The 24,842-nt window shown below is 42.3% G+C and overlaps 1 protein-coding gene across 1 annotated transcript in view; it reads left to right on the top strand.

Moving 5' to 3' along the window:
* Nucleotides 1–1,245: 1,245 nt before the first annotated feature.
* The window catches only part of LOC109870737 (calcitonin gene-related peptide type 1 receptor-like), a 42,067-nt gene continuing 18,470 nt past the window's right edge, over nt 1,246–24,842 (top strand). The window contains exon 1 of the mRNA XM_031800877.1: nt 1,246–1,467. The gene's annotated coding sequence lies outside the window, so the exon portion shown is untranslated. The remainder of the gene's footprint in view (nt 1,468–24,842) is intronic.

The following is a 24,842-nucleotide window of genomic DNA, read 5'->3' as shown; positions in this document are numbered from 1 at the left end:
TTAATTAACTCAGAAACCACACGTGTGGAAGCACCCGCTTTCACCATACTTTGTATCCCTCATTTACTCAAGTGTTTAAATTATTTGGACAATTCAAATCAAACTTTATTTGTCACATGTTTCGAATACAAGTGTAGACCTTACCGTGAAATGCTTACTTACAAGCCTTTAACCAACAGTGCAGTTCAAGAAAGAGTTAAGAATATATTGACCAAATAGACTAAAGTAAAAGATAGTTGCCTGTATGTCAGTCAGTTTACCTACTTATGATAACTAAACCAAGTCTAATAATGAGATGAACACTCACAGGTTTGTTAAGCGTAGACAGAACGAGCTTCTTCCATATGAGAAGACATCGAATTGCAGGAATGTTCCTGTCATTTAGAACCATAACGATTGTTTACAGCCAATGCATTGGATCAAACTCTACAGACAGAAACCCAAATAAAAGCGCGAGGGGTACCTTGAATAAATAACACACGTGCACAATGATTACCACACGGGAGGAGACCCATAATCATCTGCGCAATCCACAAAACACACAGCACAGGTACTTACACGACCAACGGACAGTGAAACAATGATGGACCCCACCATGGTGAACGAAGGGCACATACATACAAATACAATCAGGTGGAATAGGGGACACGTGTGTGCAATGAAAGTTCCAGAGGGATCTGTGACAAATACACAAGGTACAATTTGAAATTTGTCCATCAGCAGTTTTCTGTTATGTCAGTCACTGACAGTCACTCAATTAGCCCATATCAGCTAACATGTTTTAGATTGGTAAATTAGTCTAGTGGCCAGCTATCTAAACGTGTAGTTTACATGGTCGAATTACCGACCTGGCCCGGCCCCCCCATTGATTTTGTTAGTCACTCTCACTCAGATATCATATTAAAAACTGCAAACATTTCTCTCCACACTATGGAAAAACGTGTAGAATTGCAGGGCATTAACTCAACATTTTCTTTTATAACTCCTGTCAAGAGGGGGGGGGGGGGGGGGGGGGGGGGCTAAAATGCTTTTCTTGCAAGGTGGGGTTAACAACATTTCGTGAAAGACTTGGTCCGGTTCTGACTACATGTGTGGGTAAGGATGTGCGTATACAGATGCGTGAGCCACTGCGCCCCCCCATGATGATTTCAGAGGTTTTGTGTGCCCCACCCCTGTCAAAGTGTCCCATCCCTGGTCTATATCATCTGCGTGGTGGGTTCTCCTGAAGAGCTGTAGGCTAATTCGTGATGTAACAGGAAGTAGACTAATGCGAATGCCTCCCACAATCTGACAGCGGCTCCAGTCCGACACTTTATTCATTGAGTGTTGAAACCCTTTAGGTTTGGTTCACTACCATTGCTGCGGAGGTTGCATTTGTCGGGAAAAAAAGCTGTCGCTGGAGTGTTTGGTCGGTTAATGTTACTTTCTAAATCGCGGTAGCATTGGATTGTGAACTAATCGCATCAGGTAAGAACCATTCGAATAGTGTATTAATAATGGGAATATTTACATATCTGGTTTAGGATTACTATTTTATTTGTCCACTTATGCATCGATTCCAGTATCGATGCATAAGTAATTTGCTTTTCCTTTTCTAAAATCAATAGCCTATACATATCCAATTCAAGCCCATGATAATCGAAAAGAGTCTGCTGCATTTCTGTCTGTTAAATTTAGACCTAAAACGTGCTTTTTAAAGCTACCTGGATAGATTTCAGTCCACTGTCGACAGGGATAACAATAGCCTATTTCTTGTAGTCTTCCAAAAACAATTGCGCACCGCAGATAGGTTAGTCATTTGCACAATTTTGCATAATTCCATAGGGAAATTATATATATATATATATATATATATATAGGAGAGCTATATATATATATAGCCTCGTTGTTAACACATCATACACTATTTGTACACATGTACAAACAATGTACTATTTAACCATGTATATATATATATATATATATATATATATATATATATATATAGTACATGGTTTGTACATGTTTACAAATAGTGTATAATGACTCCCGTCATCAACATACAATCATTGATAATAGCCTATTAATACTTCATCCTTAATTTAGGTTCGTTTTTTGACAGATTTGTTTGATCTATGACAAGGGTTTTCATTTGAAAGGGTTTGAAATGATTGGAATATTAAACAAATGCAAGGTAGCCTATAAGTATGTTTGCTCTCCAACATGCTACATAACATGTTTATAGGGAAGACAACACCTGCAATAATACAATTGTATTAACTCTCAGACCCCATTCAAGATGCGTTTTTACAACCTTATATAACCTTTCCAAACTTTAGGCTCAGTGGAACCTAAGTGTTAGGCTACCCACATTTACCTTTTAGGGCACAATGTGGTGGGTAGGTAACCTATAAATCATAAATTAGCATGATAACCATGTTAATGCAAAACGAAAAGGATTTCCTGGGCATTCTACAAGTTTATATGTCATATTGCTGTTTGATAATGAGTTGACTGGAGAGTCTAAAGAATGATAATTATTGTATCTTGTAATATCATGAACTGTCTTCAGATGCAAGGGAAATGTATTTTGTTTCCCACAGAAACCGATACATTTGAAAGCATAACTATATTAATAAAAACATTGATAAAAAAAACATGAAAGAATAAGCACTGTGCCTTTTTACATTGCGTGGCACATCCAGATGACCTGATTGCTACTGACAGCATTGTAGTGTAAATGTGCCCGCTCTCCTCAGTCATGTGGTATACCCCAACACTGGTGTTTGGCACCAGTGCAATCTCAAGTTATTGTTGAATCATCTGCATGGTTATGTAAGCCACAGATTGGACATGATGAAATGTTTTGGGGCAGCTAGAGGGAAGAACGTGATGAATATGATGAGGATGCTCACATTTGGCAGATCTCGCTTATGATACGATGAGGAAGGCAGAGATATTTCTCCATCAAGGAGAGGATAGAGTACACATGAACAAACTCAGAACTGTAGAACATTCAAGTTCATCAGGCCTGTTGAGACATTTTAAAATCTTTCCAGATGCATTTGGCTGACACCATATTTGTCCTCTGCCTCTTTAACCCGTCCATAGATTGCACCCTTTTGTCTCACATTCTCAAGTAAAATTACTTATTAAACATCCACAATAACCCACCGCCATGAAAAAAATATGACATGAAACAAAAATATTATTGCTTCGCTCAACATTTATGAAATCTTTCATGATTTGTATGTGTTCCATTTGAAAGCTGAGGAAAAGATGCCGCTTCACTGTGTGGCCTGAAGATATAGGACAGCCACAGAGTGTTTTCCGGACTGACTGAATACCCCATGAGAAGCAGGCGTGTCTAATAAGTCTACAAGGATTTTCACTCAAAATGCTCAACGGCCAAGTGTTCACAGTAAATATATTAGCTCATATAGTGAAAGGAACCCAAGTACATTTTTGTGTAGGGAGTCTTTGTGTTGAACTGTAAAACATTGGATTTGGATTCCTCCCCCGAGCAGTCCTGTGGAGTGGGTATTGAAGGCTGACTCCAAATGGGATATTACATGTTAAAGGTACCTCCAAGACATGGTGATATTGCCTCGAGAAGCTCAGTCATCTACACGGCACAGAGTATGCCTAGGATGAGGCGTCCAGAAGAGTCAACAAGGAGAACTGTTGACGATGGAAAATGTGTCTGTTTCTCACTCTGGTCTATCTACAGAATGGACAGTGTTTTTGATCAGTAAAACTCAGTCTTTATCGTTTTACCTAGAGATTCACATTACATGTTGATAGCTGTTCTTGTCTATTAATGTTCTGTATTATGTCATGTTTCATGTTTTGTGTGGAACCCAGGAAGAGTAGCTGCTGCTTTCGCAACAGCTAATGGAGATCCTAATAAAATACCTAATACCATACATGTGAATATGAACACACTGCTCACACCATTATGAAAAAGTGTGCAAAGCATCCATAACATGGGGGGAATAAACAAAACAAAATACCCTTCTTCCAAGACAAATATGATGGATTATACCAAGAGCTACCTTCAAATCTGTTATTGTTCAAAGTTTGGTCTGCAAAGTGGATCTCTCAACGAATTGAGAGCGAAATCTCAACACGACTCTCCCCTTACTTTTCCGATATCTGAACATTATCTTAGCCGACAGCTGCCACACAGTCTAAGACAGCCTGCTCTCACCAAGAAGGTGTATCCAGGTTATCTCCCTCTCCCCAGGGAGCAGATAGGTTATGCCTTTTTATTTAATTTAACACTTATTTTACCAGGTAAGTTGACTGAGAACACGTTCTCATTTACAGCAACAACCTGGGGAATAGTTACAAGGGGGAGGAGGGTATGCTACTCAGCCATCTCTCCTGTTTCGAAGTCGGGGCGCACAAACACAAATGCATTGTGACGCTTTTATCATGCTGGAGGCCCCTGCTTGTCTCCCCCCCCCTCTCTCTCTCCATCTCTCTTTCTCTCTCCCCCTCTCTCTCTCTATCTCTCTCCCTCTTTGTCTGTTTCTCTCTCCCCTCTTGTTGGTCTCTCTCTCTCTCTCTCTCTCTCTCTCTCTCTCTCTCTCTCTCTCTCTCTCTCTCTCTCTCTCTCTCTCTCTCTCTCTCTCTCTCTCTCTCTCTCTCTCTCTCTCTCTCTCTCTCTCTCTCTCTCTCTCTCACCAGACCTTGGTTTAGTCATTAATCTGAGAGCTGGCTAATAGCACCACCATCTCATATCCTGTCTCATTCAAGTGCATCAGGGCCATTATTGAATTCCCCTGTCTAAACACAACCTCGACACACATCATATCTTTACCTCTCTCCCTGGGCCTCGGCTACCACATTACACTCAAATGCATTGATGCTGATATGCGTCACTCTACTCAAACCTCCCTCGAGTTCCTGTATTTAATTCAGAGTCAAATCTCAATGATGTTAAAAAGATCCGCCGCCCCACATACCCCCACATGTATTACAGAAGATTCTTTCAGTTAATGACTTGAGCAAGGCACTTAATTAACCCTAATTGCTCCAGGGTCGCTGTTGATAATGGCAGACCCTTGCCGTGACTCTCCGAGGGTGTCTCAGGGGGAGTTGGGGAATGCAAAGAAAAAACAACACATTTCCAATTCACACATGTATTTTAATACACACTTGTACATGTGTGGAATAAGGCAAATATAAGCACCCACCAAAATTCTTAGCAATATGTCGTTGATTATAACTATGTATGTTTCACTGACAGCCATGTCATGTTGACTGGACGTAGCATGTTTTATTGCAGCAGTCAGGCCTGTGGACAACATGTTCTATGCTTGTGTGTGAGTCCTAGGCTAAAGTCGATCTGAGATGACGTGCTTTCTGAAGGATGAGGACAGTGGCCGTTTCCAGGCGTGTTCCGTGTTGATGCGTGCGAAACAAACTGCCGTTGGCTGACACGACCCTCCTGATTTACAGGCTGGGGCTAATGCCCCATGAATATAGAGGAGGTGGCTTCTGATAGGGCACAGAGAGCGAGAAAGGAACCGTGGGAGTTAGTATGTGTAATTCCTCCATCCAGTGGAGTGAGTATGGGTATCTTATCTTCTCCATCCGGTGGAGTTAGTATGTATCTTCTCCATCAAGTGGAGTTAGTTTGTGTATCTTCTCCATCCAGTGGAGTTAGTGTGTATCTTCTCCATCCAGTGTAGTTAGTCTGTATCTTCTTTATCCAGTGGAGTTATTATGTATATTATCCATCCAGTGGAGTTAGTGTGTATCTTCTCCATCCAGTGGAGTTAGTGTGTATCTTCTCCATCCAGTGGAGTTAGTCTGTATCTTCTCCATCCAGTGGAGTTATTATGTATCTTCTCCATCCAGTGGAGTTAGTCTGTATCTTCTCCATCAAGTGGAGTAAGTGTGTGTATCTTCCCCATCCAGTGGAGTCAGTGTGTATCTAATCCATCCAGTGGAGTCAGTGTGTATCTTCTCAATCCAGTGGAGTTAGTGTGTATCTTCTCCATCCAGTGGAGTTAGTATGTGTCTTCCCCATCCAGTGGTGTTAATATGTATCTTCTCCATCCAGTGGAATTATTATGTATCTTCCCCATCCAGTGGAGTTAGTATGTATCTTCCCCATCCAGTGGAGTTAGTATGTATCTTCCCCATCCAGTGGAGTTAGTATGTGTATCTCCTCCATCCAGTGGAGTTAGTATGTATCTTCTCCATCCAGTGGAGTTAGTATGTGCATCTTCTCCATCCAGTGGAGTTAGTATGTATCTCCCCCATCCAGTTTAATTAGTATGCATGTCTTCCCCACCTTGGGCAGAACAGTTCAGCCCTATAATATCAATTTAATCCTGTTAAGAGAGGTAGATTGTGTCTGCATAGTACATACTGTATTTAAAATAACATTTTATTTTTATGATCTCCTATAGTTCTCCTCCCACTCATATGTCAATACTGTGCTTTTGTTATTTGTGCATCACAACAAGTTGATTACATCTGTTGATTACATCTGTTGATTACACTGAGTTTGCAGTGCACTGTACTCTATTATCCCAATTATCCCTTGTAAATTGAAATTTAAGTAATTTAGCAGACACTTATCCAGAGCGATTTACAGGAGCAATTAGGATTAAGTGCCTTGCTCAAGGGCACATCAACAGATGAGTCACCTAGTCGGCCCGAGGATTCAAACCAGAAACCTGTAGGTTACTGGCCCAACACTCTTAACCCCTAGCCTACCTCCACTTATATACATCATGTTTACATGTATGTATTGACATACTTTCCATGTGTTGTTCTTTACAAGTTGACGTGTAAACATACTGATGGTACAGTAACAGTAGCCTACATGGGTCTATCACTTGTGACGGGAGTAGTAGTGTGCGCACTTGTGACGGGCCTGTGGCGTGTGCATGGGGGCAGATCCTTTGGCCTCTGGGTCATCTTAAAACAGAGTTGAACTTGATCCAGCTCCCAGGGTTATTTTGGTAGATGTCAGGCCTGCTAGCAATCTTTCAGATCCAGGCCGAGTTCACTGGAAACTATCTTCCATTGAGATCAGGGCTGGATCTGTCAGAAAGACTACCACTTTCACAATACTGGGCTGGACAGTAGGGGCCATACTGGGCTGGACAGTATGAGAGGTACTGGGAGTAGGAGAAGCCAAACTGGGCAAGACAGTAGGAGAAGTACTGGGCTGGACAGTAGGAGCCAAACTGGGCTAGACAGTCGGAGAGGTACTGGGTTGGACAGTAGGAGCCAAACTGAACTGGACAGTAGGAGCCAAACTGGGCTGGACAGTAGGAGCCAAACTGGGCTGGACAGTAAAATCCACACTGGGCTGGACAGTAGAAGCCATACTGGGCTGGACAGTAGGAGCCATTCTGGGCTGGACAGTAGAAGCAATGCTGGGCTGGACAGTAGGAGCCATTCTGGGCTGGACCTTAGAAGCCATACTGGGCTGCACAGTAGAAGCCATACTGGGCTGGACAGTAGGAGCCAAACTGGGCTGGACCTTAGAAGCCATACTGGGCTGGACAGTAGGAGCCAAACTGGGCTGGACCTTAGAAGCCATACTGGGCTGGACAGTAGGAGCCATACTGGGCTGGACAGTAGAAGCCATACTGGGCTGGACTGTAGGTAGATGTACTGGGCTAGACAGTAGGATACATACTGGGCTGGACAGTAGGTAGAGTCTCTGGGCTGGACAGGTGGTAGAGCTACTGGGCTGGACAGTAGGTAGAGACTCTGGACTGGACAGGTAGTAGAGCTACTGGGCTGGACAGTAGGTAGATGTACTGGGCTAGACAGTAGGATACATACTGGGCTGTGGACTGTAGGTAGATGTACTGGGCTAGACAGTAGGATACATACTGGGCTGGACTGTAGGTAGAGGTACTGGGCTAGACAGTAAGATACATACTGGGCTGGACTGTAGGTAGAGGTACTGGGCTAGACAGTAGAAGCCATACTGGGCTGGACTGTAGGTAGATGTACTGGGCTAGACAGTAGAAGCCATACTGGGCTGGACTGTAGGTAGATGTACTGGGCTAGACAGTAGGATACATACTGGGCTGGACTGTAGTTAGAGGTACTGGTCTGGACATGTGGTAGAGCTACTGGGCTGGACAGTAGGTATAGTCTCTGGGCTGGACAGGTGGTAGAGCTACTGGGCTGGACAGTCGGTAGAGGTACTGAACTGGACAGTAGGTAGAGGTACTTTGCTGGACAGTAAGTGGAGCTACTGGGCTGGACAGTCGGTAGAGGTGCAGAACTGGACAGTAGGTAGAGGTACTTTGCTGGACAGTAAGTGGAGATACTGGGCTGGACAGTAGGTAGAGGTACTGGAATGGATTGGACAGTAGTTAGAGGTACTGGAATGGACAGTAGGTAAAGGTACTGGGCTGGACAGTAAGTGGAGATACTAGGCTGGACAGTAGGTAGAGCTACTCGGCTGGACAGTAGGTAGAGACGCTGGGCTGGACAGGTGGTAGAGCTACTGGGCTGGACAGGTTGTAGAGCTACTGGGCTGGACAGGTGGTAGAGCTACTGAACTGGACAGTAGGTAGAGGTACTGGGCTGGACAGTAAGTAGAGATACTGGGCTGGACAGTAGGTAGATGTACTGGAATGGACAGTAGGTAAAGGTACTGGCCTGGACATTTGGTAAAGGTACTGGGCTGGACACTTGGTATATGTACTGGGCTGGACAGTTGGTAGAGGTTCTGGTCTGGGCAGTAGGTAGAGGTTCTGGTCTGGGCAGTAGGTAGAGGTTCTGGTCTGGGCAGTAGGTAGAGGTTCTGGTCTGGGCAGTAGGTAGAGGTTCTGGTCTGGGCAGTAGGTAGAGGTTCTGGTCTGGGCAGTAGGTAGAGGTTCTGGTCTGGGCAGTAGGTAGAGGTTCTGGTCTGGGCAGTAGGTAGAGGTTCTGGTCTGGGCAGTAGGTAGAGGTTCTGGTCTGGGCAGTAGGTAGAGGTTCTGGTCTGGGCAGTAGGTAGAGGTTCTGGTCTGGGCAGTAGGTAGAGGTTCTGGTCTGGGCAGTAGGTAGAGGTTTTTTATTTATTTTAATTTGACCTTTATTTAACCAGGTAGGCCAGTTGAGAACACCTTTATTTAACCAGGTAGGCCAGTTGAGAACAAGTTCTCATTTATCACTGCGACCTGGCCAAGATAAAGCAAAGCAGTGAGACACTTACAACAACACAGAGTTACACATTGCATAAACAAACGTACAGTCAATTACACAATAAAAAATGGGTGTTGCTATGGTGACCAGTGAGCTGAGATAAGGCGGGGCTTTACCTAGCAAAGACTTATAGATGTCCTGGAGCCAGTGGGTTTGGCGACAAATATGAATCGAGGGCCAGCCAACAAGAGCATACAGGTTGCAGTGGTGGGTAATATATGTGGCTTTGGTGACAAACTTGCACTGTGATAGACTACATCTACACCGTGCTTCTACACCTGCATTGCTTGCTGTTTGGGGTTTTAGGCTGGGTTTCTGTACAGCACTTTGAGATATCAGCTGATGTACGAAGGGCTATATAAATAAATTTGATTTGATTTGATTTGATCTAATTTGATGAGTAGAGTGTTGGAGGCTATTTTGTAAATTACATCGCAGAAGTCAAGGATAGTCAGTTTTACGAGGGTATGTTGGCGGCATGAGTAAAGGAGGCTTTGTTGCGAAATAGTTTAATTTTGGATTGGAGATGCTTAATGTGAGTCTGGACTGGACTGGAAGTGGAGATACTGGGCTGAACTGTAGGCTTCGGGTACTGGCCTGCCCTATAGTGTTAATAAGGCAATAGATGGGCTACATAAAAGCCTCCACCAGTTTCATTTGATCCGTTTTAGTTGCACTTAATCAGTTTTACTCTCAGCACCTATAATGATTATGGGAAGATTTGGGAACTTTAACCTGATCGTTGATCGGTAGGTCCTCAACAAGGCCAACTTCTACTCTGAGCCCTCATACCCTTCTGTGTTTCTTTGGGAGTGTTGAAATCCCTTTTTCTTAGCGTAGAATGGAGATGTGAACCTGTGGCTTGTTGTTTGTGTACTTGTCTCAGGCAGTGGGATGGATTTATGGAGTGACATGGTTAAATTTAGATTGACATGCTAAACTTCAGAGACTACGGAGGGACTGGTCCTCTTCCAGTGGGTTGAGAGGTCCACTCCCCACTAACCTTTTATTTGATGGTTTATAATAGAATTATAGAATAACTTTACATTTCCCAGAGGGATACCAACTTTGGGCCCACTATGTAATGGTATCCCATTAGAAGCTATCATAAAGGGCTAAAGGCCCACTATGTAATGGTATCCCATTAGAAGCTATGATAAAGGGCTAAAGGCCCACTATGTGATGGTATCCCATTAGAAGCTATGATAAAGGGCTAAAGGCCCATTATGTAATGGTACCCCATTAGAAGCTATGATAAAGGGCTAAAGGCCCACTATGTAATGGTACCCCATTAGAAGCTATGATAAAGGGCTAAAGGCCCACTATGTAATGGTACCCCATTAGAAGCTATGATAAAGGGCTAAAGGCCCACTATGTAATGGTATCCCATTAGAAGCTATGATAAAGGGCTAAAGGCCCACTATGTAATGGTATCCCATTAGAAGCTATGATAAAGGGCTAAAGGCCCACTATGTAATGGTACCCAATTAGAAGCTATGATAAAGGGCTAAAGGCCCACTATGTAATGGTATCCCATTAGAAGCTATGATAAAGGGCTAAAGGCCCACTATGTAATGGTATCCCATTAGAAGCTATGATAAAGGGCTAAAGGCCCACTATGTAATGGTACCCCATTAGAAGCTATGGTAAAGGGCTAAAGGCCCACTATGTAATGGTATCCCATTAGAAGCTATGATAAAGGGCTAAAGCCCCACTATGTAATGGTACCCCATTAGAAGCTATGATAAAGGGCTAAAGGCCCACTATGTAATGGTACCCCATTAGAAGCTATGATAAAGGGCTAAAGGCCCACTATGTAATGGTATCCCATTAGAAGCTATGATAAAGGGCTAAAGGCCCACTATGTAATGGTACCCCATTAGAAGCTATGATAAAGGGCTAAAGGCCCACTATGTAATGGTACCCCATTAGAAGCTATGATAAAGGGCTAAAGGCCCACTATGTAATGGTATCCCATTAGAAGCTATGATAAAGGGCTAAAGGCCCACTATGTAATGGTATCCCATTAGAATCTATGATAAAGGGCTAAAGGGCCACTATGTAATGGTACCCCATTAGAAGCTATGATAAAGGGCTAAAGGCCCACTATGTAATGGTATCCCATTAGAAGCTATGATAAAGGGCTACAGGCCCACTATGTAATGGTATCCCATTAGAAGCTATGATAAAGGGCTAAAGGCCCACTATGTAATGGTATCCCATTAGAAGCTATGATAAAGGGCTAAAGGCCCACTATGTAATGGTACCCCATTAGAAGCTATGATAAAGGGCTAAAGGCCCACTATGTAATGGTATCCCATTAGAAGCTATGATAAAGGGCTAAAGGCCCACCATGTAATGGTACCCCATTAGAAGCTATGATAAAGGGCTAAAGGCCCACTATGTAATGGTATCCCATTAGAAGCTATGATAAAGGGCTAAAGGCCCACTATGTAATGGTACCCCATTAGAAGCTATGATAAAGGGCTAAAGGCCCAGTATGTAATGGTACCCCATTAGAAGCTATGATAAAGGGCTAAAGGCCCAGTATGTAATGGTATCCCATTAGAAGCTATGATAAAGGGCTAAAGGCCCAGTATGTAATGGTATCCCATTAGAAGATGTGATAAAGAGCTAAAGGCCCACTATGTAATGGTATCCCATTAGAAGCTATGATAAAGAGCTAAAGGCCCACTATGTATTTGATGTCTCATGGAAGTAAACAAACCACAGATAAGAAGATAGATATCAGATCATGAAGGTAAACAAACAACAGTGGCATATATATCCAGAAACGCCCTAAGTGAAGCATGTCAGTGTAATCACTAGACAAGCACTGCACGGCGTAATTACCCACTGCACTTGACTACATCTGAGCATCAAATGAATCATTCAAATGTGCTCCAAGTAGAATCTATAGTTTTCTACAGGCTACTGCTTCAGGTTTCTTTAACTTAAATAATTAGACTAATGCTATGCAGGTTAGGCTATTTAAACTAGCCTATACCGTAACTCAATCATACCCCTGTTATCAACTATACAGGTTTGTTTTTTTATGTTGTTTTTTTTATATTACAATTACATAACTATTCAGACCCTTTACACAGTAATTTGTTGAAGCACATTTGGCAGCGATTAGTCTTCTTGGATATGTCGCCACAAGCTTGGCACACCTGTATTTGGGGAGTTTCTCCCATTCTTCTCTGCAGATCCTCTCAAGCTCTGTCAGGTTCAATGGTTCAGTGCTATTTTCAGGTCTCTCCAGGTTCAAGTCCGGGCTCTGGCTGGGCCACTCAAGGACATTCAGAGACTTGTCCCGAAGCCACTCCTGCGTTGTCTTGGCTGTGTGCTAAGGGTCGTTGTCTTGTTGGAAGGTAAACCTTTGCCCCAGTCTGAGGTCCTGACCGCTCTGGAGCATGTACTTTGCTCCGTTCATCTTTCCCTTGATCCTGACTAGTCTCCATGTTCCTGCTGCTGAAAAACATCCCCACGGCATGATGGCGCAACCACCATGCTTCACTGTAGGGATATAATAATAACTGTATTATATAATTGGAGAACCTGGTGCCATGTTTACTCCAGACATGACAGTTGGCATTCAGGCCAAAGAGTTCAATCTTGGTTTCATCAGACCAGAGAATCTTGTTTCTCATGGTCTGAGAGTCCTTTTGGTGCCTTTTGATACACTCCAAGCGGGCTTTCATGTGCCTTTTACTGAGGAGTGGCTTCCGTCTCACCACTCTACCATAAAGGCCTGATTGGTGGAGAGCTGCAGAGATGGTTGTCCTTTTGGAAGGTTCTCCTAGCTCCACAGAGGAACTCTATAGCTCTGTCAGAGTGACCATCAGCTTCTAGTTCACCTCCCTGACCAAGGCCCCTCCCCGATTGCTCAGTTTGGCCAGGCGGCCAGCTCTCGGAAGAGTCTTGGTGGTTCCAAACTTCTTCCTTTTAAGAATGATGGAAGCCACTGTGTTCTTGTGGACCTTCAATACTGCAGAAATGTTTTGGTACCCTTCCCCAGATCTGTGCCTCGACACAATCCTGTCTCGGAGCTCCATGGACAATTGTTTCTTCCTCATGGCTTGGTTTTTGCTCTGATATGCACTGTCAACTGTGGGACCTTAAATAGACATGTGTGTCTTTCCAGATCATGTCCAGTCAATTGAATTTACCACAGGTGGACTTCAATCAAGTTGTAGAAACATCTCAAGGATGATCAATGGAAACAGGATGCACCTGAGCTCAATTTCTAGTCTCATAGCAAAGGTTCTAAATACTTATGTAAATAAGGTATTTCTGTTTTTATGTGTAATATATTGGCAAACATAAAAACCTGTTTTTGCTTTGTCGGTATGGGGTATTGTGTGTAGATTGATGTATTAAATCCATTTTAGAATAAGACTGTCATTTAACAAAATGTAGAAAAAGTGAAAGGGTCTGAATACTCTCCGAATGCACTGTATACCCCTGTATTTTACAGATGTTTTTTCTCCTCTGTGCAACATAGCAAACCTTTGAAACCAGATTATTTCCCATGAGTGTCCTCTGTGTGTGTGTGTGTGTGTGTGTGTGTGTGTGTGTGTGTGTGTGTGTGTGTGTGTGTGTGTGTGTGTGTGTGTGTGTGTGTGTGTGTGTGTGTGTGTGTGTGTGTGTGTGTGTGTGTGTATGTGTGTATGTTTTCTTTTCTTTGGTTTTTCCCCTTGTTTCGGAGTTTCCCCTTGTTTTTCCTATTTGCTTGGTAAACAAATTATATAATTACACATTGCTTTGTTCAAGAATGACATGACATTGAAGGCAGAAAACCAAAGTGGTGGGAAAAAGTGTTGTACTTTGTTTTCAGGAAAACATTTCAGTTTAAAAAAATAAAATAATAATAATAATTAAGAAAGATAGTTCATGTTGTCGCTTGAGTAATTTAAGATTGTCTTCTCCAAGGCATTACATGTACATGTCATAGAAAATTAAACTTAGTTTAGTCTACCATGAAACAAGGGCGACATGTCAACTTTGTCTGTATGGTTGAAATACAAGATGTCAGGCTCTGTCAAATTACATTGCTTTAAATCTCATAATATTGTTGCTGTATACCTGGATGTTGAAGTATGATTACAAGTAGATACTGACCCGTATTTCTGGTATTTTTTCGAACTGGCATTTCCATTCCTTACTGTCCTGACCGTCCTGTCTGTTCTTACTGTCCTGACCGTCCTTACTGTCCTGACCGTCCTGTCTGTTCTTACTGTCCTGACTCTCCTGACCGTCCTGTCTGTTCTTACTGTCCTGACTCTCCTGACCATCCTGACTGCCCTGACTGTCCTGACCATCCTAACCATCCTGACTGTCATGACTGTCCTGACTGTCTTTACCGTCCTGACTGTCCTGACCATCCTAACCATCCTGACTGTCATGACTGTCCTGACTGTCTTTACCATCCTGACTGTCTTTACCGTCCTGACTGTCTTTACCATCCTGGCTGTCATGACCGTCCTGACTATCTTGACTGTCCTGACCATCCTGATTGTCCTGACCGTCCTGACCATCCTGGCTGTCCTGACTGTCCTGACTGTCCTGACTGTCCTTACCCTCCTGAATGTCCTGACTGTCCTGCTCCTCATTTTGCTCTGGGCACAGTCCTGATACTTCAGCAAGGTACATTACATGGCACTTGATACGTTTGCACTTCAATCTCATCAACATTTCATAAACTCTCTAGTTTTAACCTTCAAAGGTCACTTGTGATTTGGCAAGTCTATTTCATGAAGGGAAAAAAACGAATAAACTTGTTTTCTCTTTATCCTTGCATTTTCTTACAGAAACATAATTAGCATTTTTGTCAAGTCCATTAATACCATGTTTTTGTAATAACAGCATGCTCTACCATTGTGTGTCCAATAGTCATTTAGCACCAGGGATACCTCCTTGAGACGTCCTCCTTCTCAACGAATGTCCGGAATGCCTTCACTGGCCTTGTCTTAGTTAGCCTTCTAGTGAGTAACACAATGGTGGATAGATTCTTGAGTCTGGATGCCAAGCTTTGGGAGGGTTGGCAAACAATGTGCAGGCGCTGTGGGAAGAGACAGAGGCTTGGCATCTGGGTGAGAAGGAAAGTGGGTATAAGCTCCTTCACTCCCGCTTACAGTGCCAATTTGAAGCCTCTTCTCTTGCCCCGACATAAGTGTTTGTTTTATACTGCATGCCTCTGTGTTTATCTGCTGTTTTCCTCAACTGGGTCAGATTGTCTTTCTATATGATAGTTGTTTAATCATAACATTCATGCCTAACACGTTTGGTTACTTGCGTGTCCACTTGTAAAACGTCTCCTTCCTAGAGTCTGTGTGGGTTTTTTATTGTTTTCCCTGACATCTGGTAGTGCCCAAGGCAAACTATGAGCCAGCATGATGAGGCCCGTCCGTTCTGTCCTGCTAAAATGGATGCCGCCTGAGATGTGAGGCCAGGAACGTCCATGATCATATGGTAGGGATTGCCCAGAGGGTCTGATGCCACAGAGTTATTAGTGCACAGCCCAGAAGACATGTCAATAATGTACCTAGAAGGTTCTGAGAACATGGCAGAACATTTTCTTGTTTGGCCCTCTGCTTCTGAGTTGGTTGTTAAATAATGTTCTGAGACAATGTTCCCTAAATGTAGTCAGGTTTCTTGAAGAAATTAAGATAATAAGCTCACCATATATTATTGGATGGACATGCATATACTTATATATACAGCATATTTTTTTTAACCTTTATTTAACTAGGCAAGTCAGTTAAGAACAAATTCTTAACTGGAACAGTGGGTTAACTGCCTGTTCAGGGGCAATACAACAGATTTGTACCTTCTCAGCTCAGGGATTTGAACTTGCAACCTTCTGGTATTCCACCACTCTAACCACTAGGCTACCCTGCCACCCTAGGGTGTATATATTGTCCATTAAAATAACATCAAATTGATCAGAAATACAGTGTAGACATTGTTAATGTTGTAAATTACTATTGAAGCTAGAACAGGCTGATGTTTAATGGAATAGCTACAGAGGCGTACAGATGCCCGTTATCAGCAACCATCACTCCTGTGTTCCAATGGCACGTTGTGTTAGCTAATCCAAGTTTATCATTTTAAAAGGCTCATTAGAGGATCATTAGAAAACATTTTAGCAATTATGTTAGCACAGCTGAAAACTGTTGTCCTGATTAAAGAAGCAATAAAACTGGCCTTCTTTACACTAGTTGAGTATCTGGAGCATCAGCATTTGTAGGTTCGATTACAGGCTCAAAATGGCTAGAAACAAATAACTTTTGTTTCTGAAACTCGTCAGTCTATTCTTGTTCTGAGAAATGAAGGCTACTCCATGCGAGAAATTGCCAAGAAACTGAAGATCTCGTACAACGCTGTGTACTACTCCCTTCACAGAACAGCACAAACTGGCTCTAACCAGAATAGAAAGAGGAGTGGGAGGCCCCGGTGCACAACTGAGCAAGAGGACAAGTACATTAGAATGTCTAGTTTGAGAAACAGACACCTCACAAATCCTCAACTGGCAGCTTCATTAAATAGTACCTGTAAAAAACAGCAGTCTCAATGTCAACAGTGAAGAGGTGACTCCGGGATGCTGGCCTTCTAGGCAGAGATGCAAAGAAAAAGCCATATCTCAGACTGGCCAATAAAAATTAAATATTAAGATGGGCAAAAGAACACAGACACTGGACAGAGGAACTCTGCCTAGAAGGCCAGCATCCCATAGTCACCTCTTCAGTGTTGACGTTGAGACTGGTGTTTAACAATGTCTACACTGTATCTGATCAATTTGATGTTATTTTAATGGATGAAAAATGCTTTTCTTAGTGACCCCAAACACACCTACTCATTCAAGGGTTTTTCTTAATTTGTGCTATTTTCTACATTGTAGAATAATATTGAAGACATCAAAACTATGTATGGAACACATATGGTAACCAAAAAAGTGTTCTTCAAAGTAGCCTTGATGACAGCTTTGCACGCTCTTCTTGGCATTCTCTCAACCAGCTTCACGAGGTAGTCACCTAGAATGCATTTCAATTAACAGTTGTGCCTTGTTGTAAGTTCATTTGTGGCATTTCTTTCCTTCTTAATGCATTTGAGACAATCCGTTGTGTTGTGACAAGGTAGGGGTGATCTTTGGTTCCGACCAGAGACATTCTAGGAACCAAAGGTCGTTACCCATCAAGAGACATTCTAGAAACCAATGATTGCTAATTTGCTATCCCTTTTCAACCCAAGTTCCCCATAGCTGCTAGACAGAGTTCAATATATTTAATAATGACATACAGATGGGTCAAACAAAATATTGTCTTTGAATGGTGTTTCGCCGAATGCATTCCCTTGACATTAACATAGGGCTTCTTAGCAGGTCTTAAAAGCAGTAAACACAATAAACACAGCCCAGCTGGATAATATGAACTGCTCTCCATAAAGTTGGATTCAAATTCATTCAAACACATCATCTACCACCTGCAATCCTTATGTCGGGTCCCCAGAAAAGTGTTTCATGGTCGCCGCTGGTAATGCCTGTGCACTCAACCACCTGTTGCCTTGAATTACGGTATCTCGTGTAGGAAAGAGTGCCGTACGTCATTCACCTGCACACTATCAGGAGAAAATGGACTTTGATGAAAAAACCTTTTCATCAAAGTCCATGCTTGTGTCAAAGATAAGGTGCCACTTCTCTTGGTACTGCAGTGAAGGAAAACCTGATAAAAAAAACTCTACTAAGCTTCTCCAATGAGTATCTTTTTTTTGTCCTGGCCCTGTATTCATAAACTTTCTCAGAGTAGGAGTGCCGATCTCGGTTAAGTTTAGCCTTTTAGATGATAATAAATTAACTGTGGTGTCCTGATCCTAAATCTGCACTCCGTCTCTGAGGCTCTTTATGAATACAGGCCCAGAAGTAGGTTTACTCTGGGCTACTCTGGGTTATTTCAGACCTAAATGCAACCAGAAGCCTGTCAGTCCTCCCCTAGTTCCCATGTGACATCTGCCACTAGTTTAATGTTTAAAAGCTGCATGTTGACTGCAGCACTGACCAATGAGACAACCTCCTCCCTCTCTCCCCAACGATCCTTCCTACAAGGTTGTTGAACTCAATGTTAAAACTTGTGAATCGTAAAGTCATTTGAAATATGTGAAGCATAAAATACACCCACCTGTAGTGAATACTGCACGATTTCACAAGGAAAGATAAACAACTAACGATATTTTGCCAGCAGAGTGTTTTTGTTCATATGTACACACACAGCTCTTATCTAGGTGCTCCAGTTGCCATTTTTGTCACGCCCTGGTCTTAGTATTTTGTGTTTTCTATTTATTTGGTCAGTCCAGGGTGTGACATGGGTTTATTTTGTGTTGTGTTTTTGTATTGGGGTTTTAGTAGGTATTGGGATTGTGGCTGAGTAGGGGTGTCTAGCATAGTCTATGGCTGCTTGAGGCGGTTCTCAATCAGAGTCAGGTGATTCTCGTTGTCTCTGATTGGGAACCATATTTAGGTAGCCTGGATTTCGTTTTGTGGGTGATTGTTCCTGTCTCAGTGTGTTTGTATTTACCAGATAGGCTGTATAGGTTTTCACGTTTCTTGTTTTTGTATTTGTCGTGTTTATTCATTCATTAAACATGTATCAAACTAACCACGCTGCATTTTGGTCCGACTCTCCTTCAACGGAAGAAATCCGTAACAATTTTCCTATTTGAATTTCTTAAACAGTATTCGGAATTATGTAAGCATTCGATCTGGCCAATGTATATGTTTGTGTCCTTGCGATTGGTCTATGTTTTGTGTGCTATTGACCAATAAATGTAATCGCAGCGGCTCATATTGTGAGAAAAAGAGCGCAATGTTTGAGAGTTTTCTAAATTTTCAAATAAATGGCTTTTCTAAAAAAGGCAAGAACTCACTGCTTTTCTGAATATTTCTCAGGGCACTCACTGGGCCTTTAGATGTAGAAGAAGTAAGGTTGTTTCATGACAAAGTCACCGTGACTAACCTCTTTCCTGGCCTACTACTCTGACGTACAGTACAAGACAAACATAAATAAGTAGATAAATAACCAACCCGATACTTGCTGAGGCCCTTCCCTGTGGGCTGCGTTTCAGACAGAAAATACATCCTGTTGTAGCTAAACATGTAGTGGATTGAAAGGACACGATTGGATACTCCACGCGATTAAATCATCTTTACTGTTTCATTTTATTACAATAGAATTGATTCTGCAATGAACATTTCACCCTATTTAATACATCCTGGCAACTTTGAGAAAAAAAACTTCATATCGGAGTTGTCTCAAGATGGCTATGCATATTTATGGCATGAGGCTAGTAGCATAGCATCTCTCTATTTTGAATACAGGCGGTTGACATCAACAACACTCATCGAACATTCTAAAAAAGGATTACAATAATGAGTTGTATCCTCCAATCCAAAGAAAGGATAGGCGGGAGCTAGACAGCCCATTGTTAGGGCAGAGAGACATGTATCTTGTCAGTATATACATAATCTTTGTATTCCTCCATTTGTCTTATAGTGTGCAGTGCCAGACATAGGTTATTGTGGCTATTTCAATAGCAAATAATAGCTGTAGTCCATGGCAACATGATTCATGGGAAGGGTTGGGTGGTCCTCCTAAAGCACTTTAACAACTACTTATTCCTGTGAGTTGTACTTGTACTTTTAGATGTACTATAAACATTAAATCATTCTGAAAATATATTCCTCATCTCAATCTCGAAAAAACCTTTCAATGTCTTACAATGTGATATATCGTTAGGATTGTTAAAGTCATGGTTATTCGTCTTGAAAATACGCAACAATTGAAGATATTTTGTGAATGTCCAGATTACAAAAACAATGAAATGGGAATGGCTTTTGCAGATAAAGTTTCACAGCCACTTTTCACATAGAGCTAAGTATTTCTCTATTGGTATCTTAAGATGGTTTGCTGATTAGATAACACATTTCTACAAACCTCTCAGTCGATACCCCAGCGGGCAAAACTGGTTGACTTCATTTGAATCAGTTTTGCCAAGTTTTACCCACTGGGATGTGTATCATGAAGTAGCACTGCATATCTAAATCCTATCCAGATAAACCATGTATGAATTCTGTAATATGTTTTAAGCCTATGTTGTCATTGGACAGATCCATTCTTGGTTGTAATCTCAGTTTGTAAAAGGCTGGAGTCAGCCGCTCCAATACAGCTGGGGGATTTGGCAGCGAGGACCATTAGCTTGTGACAGTACAGCTGATAGTTTCCGGTCTGTTTCCAATTTGCACGTTGCCATAATGTTTTACAAATCCAGTTCCAGCATTCCCCCGGTGTAATGGGGTTTTAACTCAAAGCTTGGGAGGCTGGCATTCATTCCCCTGGCTTGGATCTAGATAGCATAGCGCAGGATGAAGTGAAGTTACCCATGTTCATGATTGTTGGGCTCTGAGGCAGAGGTATGATGTAGGATCTTAATTTGAGCCAGTTTGCTACAGCAGGAAAAGAGTACTGCAGCAACTGGAAATCTGAATAACTAGGCGGATTGTAATTAATGTGGGGACATTTTTGTGGGGGTTGATACATTTTTCGTAAGGGAAAATCAAGTCTGACATTTCAAAGTGGAAATGAGAAACTTCAGAATCCTTTTTAAACCTCAAATACACTATAAGTTTTACATTTCCTAGATTGCAGGAAAGTTCTGCAGGTTAGTGTTTTCCGTCATGAATGTTGTTCTGGAGGCAGCGCTGCAGGGTGGTCACTATCTAGCACAGCCACAAAGTCATAAAACCTGATGTTACACAATGCTAAACCCTAACCTTAACCCGACTGCAAAACTAATTCCTAAGCCTAATGTAAAATTGAGACCAAAAAGCTCATTTTTGTTTTCATACATTTTTACAATTGGCCCTGTGGCCAATTTTGACTTTGCAGCTGGCCTATCTCGGAAGTCATCTGTATCTATGTGTCAGAGTTGTTCGACTGACAACCTGAGTCAGCCTGCAGGTGCCCAGCCATCCACAAGGAGTTGCTAGACCGCGATGAGCCAAGGAAAGCCCCTAGAAAGCCCCTGGCTAGACCAGTATGAACAACTGCGAGAAAAACACTGCTGTTTGTGTTCAAGAACGTCCAGCCAGGGGGGCCTCCCTATGGGGCTCCCGGTCACGACCGGCTGTGATCGAACCCCAGGCGCCTCAGCACTGCCTCAGAACGCTGCTCTACTCGGGAGGCCCCCCTGGCTGGATGTTCTTGAATACAAACAGTAATGTTTTTCTCTCAGCTGTATTTCCTATTCTCCTGGCTCAATTGCCTTCCAGTTTAATTGAATTAGCCATGCAACTTGAAGAATAAAAATGTCCTACTCCTTTAGGCCATTAAGTGTATTTCAGTTCGCTTAACCCGTCCACTCAAGTAGCACAGCTCCCCTTCCATAAACATACATATTTAGCTGACATATTCTGTTATAACTGTTGTACACACAATGGAGTCTTATGTGTCAGGGAATGCTCTTCACTGCTTTTTCAATAGTTACGTCTGCTAACAGCTGTCCAAATAGCAACATTACTGTAATGATGTCAATGTTCAGCCGATGCATCATACGGAACTCTGACTCTGCAAACATGTCTGCATGTCTTGGTAATCAGCTGGATTATTGCTTAAGTGCTAGACCAGTATGAACAAATATGAAAATGTATGCACTCACTAAATGTCTGCTAAATGACGTTTGTGCAGAAATGTAGTCTTATCTTGGCCAATACGACAACCACATTTGGCTAACAAGGAAACTACCTCATCTTCGCTTGATTTTGAAAAGCAAACTTGTTCAACCTGAGGGGCATGTGCACATTGAATTGTGTCTTCTGAACTATGCACCAGCTGTGCTGCAACCTCAAACCGTTACCATGCTGCTTTAAATGCGTAGTCTTCTGTGGCTCTTTCCAGACAAATTCCACAATACTCATATTAAAGGTACAATCTGTAAGCTTTTCTGTCCAAAGTGTCAGGGCCTACGCTTCTAAATCGTGATTCATATACAATAACGTCCAAGAGACTGGTGTTCGGATGCACCTGACAAAGACTTGTGTCAACTGTATGCATTGGGAATTTCAAAATGTAATGTTAATGCAAATACTCTATGTGAATTTCAAAATACAAAGAGAGCAATATAAAGACTTTTCTCAAAGATTGTTTGGACTAGCAAATGCTTTTTACTATATATGTCTTCAGCCACAGTGTTGAGCTATATACAAATACATTAGGACTACACCAAGATGAGAAAATGTACAAGAACAATGCCTCCAAGTCAATCAAGTTTGAACATATTAGACATCAGGTGTTTTTTCACTGTCCCCATTGCCCTCTGTACATCCTCGAGGCCAATAAGAACTGTCCAATAAGAAGTGAACTGGATTACATATGTATGCTCTGTTGCCTTAAGTAATGGTGATGGCACAGCACAGCCCACAGCTGCACTACGGAGCCCATGTGATGTCCGTGGTTGGGAATACTCTGAGGAGGGGGGACAAGAGCGCTCACTTCCTTTGAGAGTTCATTTGATTTAGGTAGAGAGCAAATGGGTGTATATCAGTGGAGGCTCCTCAGAGGAGGACCATCCTCCGCGGTGAATTTCAAAAAATGTTTAATTGTAAAGCATTAAAAAAGTTATCCCTTTTAGTTAAAACCATATGAAATATAATCATATGTCACCAAACAATTGATTAAAACACACTATCTGCAAAAATGGTCTACAGTAGCCTCAACAGCACTCTGTAGGGTAGCCCCATGGTGTAGCCGGAGGACAGCTAGCTTTCGTTTTCCTCTTGGTACACTGACTTCAATACAATACCTAGGAGGCTCATGGTTCTCACCCCCTTCCCTAAACTTACAAATTAATTTCTTCCAAAATGAAGGAGAAGCAAGAGAGAAATAGAGAGAGAAAGAGAGAGTGTGTATATTTTTTCCACTTACTTAGCTAGCAAATGTAGCCAGCTAGTTTAGCCTACTGAAACACCCTGCTCAAACAGAGTAAAGCTATGTTAACTAGCTGGCTATGACAGAGGGATGCTATGTTAGCTAGCTGGCTATGACAGAGGGATGCTATGTTAGCTAGCTGGCTATAACAGAGGGATGCTATGTTAACTAGCTGGCTATAACAGAGGTATGCTATGTTAGCTAGCTGGCTATAACAGAGGTATGCTATGTTAGCTAGCTGGCTATGACAGAGGAATGCTATGTTAGCTAGCTGGCTATGACAGAGGGATGCTATGTTAGCTAGCTGGCTATGACTATCCAACACTCTTCCAAGTCAAGCTTTTTGGTTTGACAAATTTTTTGCCCCTGGGGTGTAACTGCTTACTGACTGTATATTGTAACGTTACTGCATGATTGTAGCGGGTTTAGTAACGTGTTAGTTCTATTAGCTTTGCTGTCTATGACGTTACTTTAGCTAATAATGTTGACAACTATGTAGGCAGCGTGTAGCTGTTTGGCTGGGAAAGTTTTTTTCGCCTGGTCACATACAGCTGATGTGCATTGAAGTTCACAAGCAAAGGGAAGAGGCGAGCGCATAGATGTGAGAAGGAATACAACGGCAGCGGTGAAGGAGGAATGGAAATGGAATGGTGTTGATTGCTGTGATGTTCATGTTAAATGGATGCCCTTTAAGAGCACACAAGAGTTATGGGCTGAGGGATGGAGAACCATATTGAGAAACAGGATAGAGTTATGGGCTGAGGGAGAGAGAACCAGGATAGAGTTATGGGCTGAGGGAGAGAGAACCAGAGAGAGAAACAGGATAGAGTTATGGGCTGAGGGAGAGAGAACCAGATTGAGAAACAGGATAGAGTTATGGGCTGAGGGAGAGAGAACCAGGATAGAGTTATGGGCTGAGGGAGAGAGAACCAGAGAGAGAAACAGGATAGAGTTATGGGCTGAGGGAGAGAGAACCAGATTGAGAAACAGGATAGAGTTATGGGCTGAGGGAGAGAGAACCAGGATAGAATTATGGGCTGAGGGAGAGAGAACCAGATTGAGAAACAGGATAGAGATTTGGGCTGAGGGAGAGAGAACCAGGATAGAGTTTTTATTTTACCTGCAACCTTTCGGTTACTAGTTCACCGCTCTAACCACTAGGCTACCCTGCCGCCCAACTCTCTGCTAGACTACCTCCCGTCCCTGTCTGTGTGTTTTGTATGCTGTGTGTGCATGCGTATGTCACTTTGTACCTATTAGCGATAATGCTAATGCTACTGCTAATGATAACATCTGCTGGTAGATAGAAAGGCTTTCCCAAAAATCTTCTCAATTAAATGTTAACTACAAAGTAGCCTGTGCCTTCCTGCTAGAATAATATCATGATTATTTGCATCGACCCAGTGGCTATTTGTTTTGCAAACTCTGCAATCAGATGAACCCCACAGAAACGCAGCTAACCAAATAACAGTCTCTGGGTGGTGCCCAGTTGAGTTAAAGGGTAACTACACCCAGAATTCAACAATTTTACGATTTTTTTCAGACCTCAAAATGGGTCTCCTGATGTGTTTTTAGCATTGATGTGGACTTAGAACATCCAAATGTTGTTTTTATTCAAATAAGTTGTGATTTTTGTGAGAGAAAACCTGAAAATACTGGGAAACCCTGTCCAAACCCTCTTCCTACTAAGAAACAGTTAATGGTGTAAAT

The sequence above is a fragment of the Oncorhynchus kisutch genome, linkage group LG2, assembly GCF_002021735.2.
Source record: "Oncorhynchus kisutch isolate 150728-3 linkage group LG2, Okis_V2, whole genome shotgun sequence".
Classification (NCBI taxonomy): domain Eukaryota; kingdom Metazoa; phylum Chordata; class Actinopteri; order Salmoniformes; family Salmonidae; genus Oncorhynchus; species Oncorhynchus kisutch.
The sequence above is the reverse complement of the archived record's forward strand: the minus strand, read 5'-3'. Positions and strand labels throughout refer to the sequence as shown.